Source organism: Beta vulgaris, chromosome 5, assembly GCF_026745355.1.
Source record: "Beta vulgaris subsp. vulgaris cultivar EL10 chromosome 5, EL10.2, whole genome shotgun sequence".
NCBI classification, from domain to species: domain Eukaryota; kingdom Viridiplantae; phylum Streptophyta; class Magnoliopsida; order Caryophyllales; family Amaranthaceae; genus Beta; species Beta vulgaris.
In genome coordinates this window covers 19,163,647-19,169,838 of record NC_079206.1, presented here as the reverse complement: position 1 = coordinate 19,169,838, position 6,192 = coordinate 19,163,647, and positions in this window count along the sequence as shown.

Sequence of the window (6,192 nt, the reverse complement as noted above, 5' to 3'; positions counted from 1 at the left end):
CAATTTGCTTTGAATTGACTCATTTGTTGACTCATCTGCTCTGGGTTAATCTGACAACATGTGGTAAGGAAGGACATAACAAAATTTTGAGTGTTTTTCATTTCTCCCAACTCTTATCTTAAATTCTTTATTTTAGCCTTCATTTGGCTAGGTGGTTGTGGCTGGTTAAATCCAAAATAATTTGTGTTTGTCACACCTAAACCAACACCCCTAACACAACCACCATGCTATGGTTCCTAAATTGCTTTTGATAAAATATCATCTCGACCATCTGCAACAATTTCTCCTCTACTTTGTTGAGCCCCCAGAGTTTGATAGCACCAAGAACAATTTTATATTAAAAGTTAGCATAATTTATATTATTACGATTATAATAATCTAACTTATAAAATGTGCAGAAAGTTTTGTACGATTGATTTGGTGATTTTTAAATCATTAGGATTCTTAAATATCATTGTTCCATCTTTGACATCAGAATGAGCTCTAAGCCAGGTCAAATGTTGAGGAACTATAGGTGTGTTTATCCCTTTCTTCTCAAGGTCCTTAGCCTAAAAAGTCACAAATTGGTAAGAAAACATAGTTTAGAAAAATTAGAGTTGATTGAAACGTACAATCTCTTCCTCAAAATGTTGATACCCTAGTCGTCTTCCACGATATCTTGATTTTCTATTATCCTTCACTTTTTTCCGATTTTTTTCACTTATTTCCTACAAAAATAATGATGTGATTCAACATAAGTAACATTCCAATATCTGGCTATAAATAAGGTTTGTAGGAATTGAAACCTTAAACTTAGGATCAACTGGTGTTTTAAGAAATTGGTCCCAATCTTCCTGAGTTATCCATGGATATAACCCTTGTCTTCACCAATTGTCCATTGGAAGTGTACAACCACTCCTTTCTCAATCTTGCTTTAAAAATGCGGAATGCAATAGAAGCTCGCGATAAGATATAACGTTTACGACCTTCTATTATTGTGAATCCTTTCTGCATAATGCAAGGGTCATTTATTAGTGCAACTAAAACAGAACACAAGAAGTTTACTTTAGCTCATTCCATGTGTAACAGGGTTTTCAGATACATATGATATAAAACACTGATAACAATATTATTTCATTAAACATATGATGAGACAAAAGACATGGAAATATAAAATGCAGAAGAGGTAGAGGGGAATAAATTTACAAGCTGATTAACTTCACAAGAGATCCCAATTAGAGAGGAGCTCATACATATTTACTACTTACTAAAGAAGCATTTTGGTCCTAGGTGAAGAAGATACTTGGCATACTGCTTGCTTTTTAGTTCCGAAGGGAAAACTAGGAGGTTGTTTTGCGACTACTATATTATTTATTTTAGCTCATTTAAATGTAAAAAATCAAGACTCTCGTACATCTCGCAGAGCACAGAGCACATAGTTACTATTTACGTCAACATCCTTTTAACCTATTTCTTTCTCAATTTGCACATTCAATAAGGAATATAAATAGACCAGTCGACGACACGTACTCATTGTTCTGCTTCTATAATTAGGGATTACAATAAAGACTAATTCGCAAACTGATAAGATCTTAGTTTGACATGTTCTTAGTGATCCATCACACGTTAAAATCAAGCAAAGAAAAACAGATGTTCACAAATGACAATTGGTGCAGAGTATGAGTTATTCTTTTATGCCAGCAGACTTCCCATCAACTTCCAATTGCAACAATTTCAAAACTGAAAATTTGAACTACTTAGACTGACATAAATCATGTTAAAAAGTCAAAAATTAATTCAGATTTTGTCGATAAAATTTGGATCCATTTGACAGAAAACTCGCCAGCATAAAGATGCTCCAGAAGCAAACAACCACAATCCACATGTACCATAGATTAAAGAACCAGGCAGCAAATAATCAAATCATCATATTAAGAAACACACCAGATTACCCATTAGAAGCAGTATGATGGGAGATAGTTCAATCAGATCATCTCTCTAAAAGGTTGAGGAATTTACCCTAGTGTCATTGTTATGTTAAAAATAATGCTTAGATCTTGTTATTCACCTTGAAAATGATGAAATCCTCTAGCAATGTGAAGATTTACCTACACACTCTGTCACTCTTAAGGCCTAAGGGGTTTAATCAGGATAACTCCAAAGAGGATATTAAAAGGGTCATAAGTTCTCCATTGTTGAGTTATTGGAAGCACAACTTATTAAAGGAAACATGTCCACAAACCAAGGGAAGACAACCTTCATCATACGATCCTTTTGTGCGAAATTTATCATGACAACCACAAAACTCTATCAATTTATGTAATTGGAGTAAAAAAAATCAATTTCAATTAGTTAATTTGGCTATAATGCAACTATATAGTTGGAACAAGTAGGAGCAAAGGAGTAAATAATTTACAGTCATTTTGAAGATGTGGTTGTCGTGATAAAAGTGCATGATATGAGTTTCGCACTAAGAAAAAAAGTGCAACACTTAATTATAAAAATTTGGCAATGTTTCATAAGTTAGATTTCTAAGAAAGAAACTGAAAGTTAAGTGGAATAGGATCGAAGTTCTATTTCACTCCTTGGCATTTTTTGTGGACATTTTGTTCAAGTTGATAATGTGTCCAAACCCTCATAGACACATATATCCTCGGCTCAAAAGATAATGATTATATTTTTCTAACATCTTAAATGGAGGAAATCAGTGACTTAACTTTTTTAACCACTTCACAATCTTGAATTTTTCATTTTCAGACATTGTAATATATCATTAAAGCATCCGTTTTTATCCTAACAAGAGGTTAGACCAGATGATTTAAATCTTAATTTCTAAAATAGACCAATAGTAGCATCAATTACTTGACTCTTTTTAACCACTTCATATTTTTATAATCACTTCACAATCTTTAATCATACACAATGCAGATGCTTTAAAGCAATTTGGCATTCATTAACAGAAAGTCATGTTTGCTACAAATGTGATAAAAAAATTGAGTCTTGTCATTAAATTTATCAGCGATTCAGAGGATCTCGGTGATTCAGGGTTGTTTTAACTTTTAACTCTAGAGTTTTTTGGTATAACTATTTGTGGCTATGCGTGCGAAATCGTGATTGGTAATAAAGTTATATACAGTAAGTGGTTAGAAATTGATCAAAGTAAAACATTTACTTACTATTATCAACTCGTAAAGTGAATTCTTTAGCTCTTTAGGAACATCACCCCACCGTAGGTAGTTGATGTATACACGCTCATGAACAAGTACACCAAGATAAGTGCAAAATGTCGTTCGACGATCCCCGCATGGAACCTTTCTTCTCTATTCCATTCAAGTGGAATTTTTCTACCCTTCTGAATTGTCTTCCCTACTGTTACACATACTGTGCAACCTCTGTGGTCCTCACGTTCAGTCCTAATACCATCATCATCATACTCGGTATCCGAGGTTGCAATCTCTTGAGGTACCATATCACGCTTTCTCCCCTTTGCCATTAACGTGAAACGATGACAAAATTAAATATCATAATGATGTAGATATTTAACTTCAAAGTCCTCTGATCAAAGTTCTAATTAAATATTTAACTTTAAAGTGCACTAGGATCAAAGGAGGAAGTCCACTTTACCATTCATTTAAACTTATTCAGTTAGCGGTGCTCAAAGACAAAACTGCTAACTGAATTAGCGGCTGATTTAGGTTCACTGATAACTCTGTTAGCAGTTATGTCTTTGCGCACCACTAACTTAGTTAACGATTTACCTCCACAATTTTGGTTTCCTATAACTAGGTTGTGAACCAGTTCATGGGAAAGTAAAAAAACTGCAGAGGTAATTAAACTACTAACTAAGTCAGTTAGCAGTGGTGAACACAACAAAAAAAATTATTTTTGTTTTTGTAGAGTTGGAGAAAGTCACTAACTCAGCTAGCGGCTTTGTTGTGTTCACTACTAAGTGAGTCTGCTACTAGACTAATAATGATGGAGTTAAAGCAAGCAAAACATAACCTTTATCAGAACACGAATGATCTTGCTGAGATTCGTGCTTGATCAGTCGAGGCTCTCAGCAAGAAAATGGGGAGCGAGAAAGACTCAGTGCAGAATGCTAGGGAAATGCAGACTGTGGGTACTACTTGATTGAATACCTTCACAGCAACAACAATTTCCCACCTCTTAAAGCCTCCTCATATTTGCAAAAAAATATGTTTGAGTTGGTCATCATTTACTATATCATACTTCTCAAGAGTAGCCTTGAGCCCTAATAACAGGCACATATTATTGGGTATTTAAAGTTATAATATATTGTTCCAAATTCTAAGTACCATATATACTACCTTCGCTCCACAAAGAATGCAACACTTGCATATGGCATGGAGATTTAGTAGGGAGTTGATTGTGGAGTATTGTGTTAATATTTATGTTAAAGTAAGGAGAGGGAAGACTTGTTTAGTGTAAGTGATCCCATGTGTAGGTATATCTTTTTCCATATATAAAAGTGTTGCATTAAATTAATTAACTACCAAAAAAGAAAAGTGTTGCTTTAATTTTGGAGCGGATGAAGTATATGAGTCTCTTGCCTCACAGATTCCTTCCTCATATGCATAGATGTAGAATATGTAAGGGAAGTGAGAAGTGCATGTTGTGCAATTTCTCCTTCTATCTGAGAGAAGTTATTTATGATCTTAAATTGAAATTTTTTCTTATAAATGAAAAAAGGAACATCCTTTCGATGTTTTTGGAAAATTTATTTGGTCATTTAGGACATATCGCAAATCCCAAGTTTGTTATGGACAGTTGAGAAAATTGAATTAGTATTTATATTGGATATCTTCTATATGATAGTAATTCAGAAAAAGTGCTACAAGATACAGTACTGCAACTTGTTTTTACGGATTTGAATTCATTAGTATGCAAGGTTTTCTTCAATTAAGTTTGTGAGAGGGTAAGAAAAAATGTGATCTCTTAGGAAAAGGGAAATTATCCAATGTAACCTTAAGATTTGCAAGTCTCAAACTAAGTGTTTCTGGATTATGTTAAGGTTACCCGATGTCAGTATGTTCTTCCCAAACTATAACTATCAATAATCACTTTGCTAATACATCTAAAAAGACCTCATCCTATTTACATATGTTATTGTTTGAGATTTCACGAGAATTAAGGTTGAATACCTTCACAACACAAAAAATACAGTAGCTGCTGTAGCAGAGGCTCCCGAAGATGAGGAGCTTGTTGTTTCCTAAAGCAGGATGAAATACTAGCAAGTCAAGCTCTCTCTCATAACCCAACTCAGATTTCAATTATCACATTCCCATTCAAGATTTCAATTACAATATGCCTTATATCTCAGAAGCCCACAACCCCAAAAGCACTAACAGAAACCAGAGATCATGTTCAACCATTGGAGGACATTGTACAAACAGCTTCTTACTGACAATAAGTTTCAACACAAGTGGAATATGGTATGAATAATCTCTACGAAGTGAAGAAATGTTACCTTAAAATCCTCTGATCAATACCTACAGCAGATGTACAAAGAATAGCTCATCCCCAAATCTTTCCTTAAAGTCCATGAAATTAGCTCTGATGAATACATATTAGCAAGAATTCATAATTTGATTTGCTCATGAACGAAGGAGAAACAAAAATGGAGTTGTGACATGTCATTTGCTAAAACAAATTAACCTGATGAGTATATAAATTTAACAGTTGCATACATATATACTTCAAGTGAGTCTTCTATAAAATTTATAAACCATATGACACTGCGAATTACATTATAATTTTCATATAAAAATTCTACCTCAATTTTTTCTTCATTAAGTTTTTCGACGCCGCTTTCGAGATGCTTTTCTTTTCTTACTTTCTTGAATCCATTCACCTTCATTGTGATCTCGTATGTACACGGATGCATCATCTAAACTATCATCTTCTATATGCACCTTCCTAGATGGACTTTCCTCCAACTCATCATTATCATATTCATCAATGTCATAATGAGACCTCGGTGTTAGAATTATCGATTTTCTCTTATCAGCCAGATCAGTTACATAAAACACTTGTTTTGCTTGGCTGGCTAAGATGTATGGATCGTCCTTGTGGCTGAGCTTTTGAAGGTTGACTAAGGTGAACCCTAGATCATCGTTTTCAATTCCAGTGTTATTGTTAACCCATTTGCATCTAAAAATAGGTATCGAAAAACAAGAGTAATGCAACTCACAA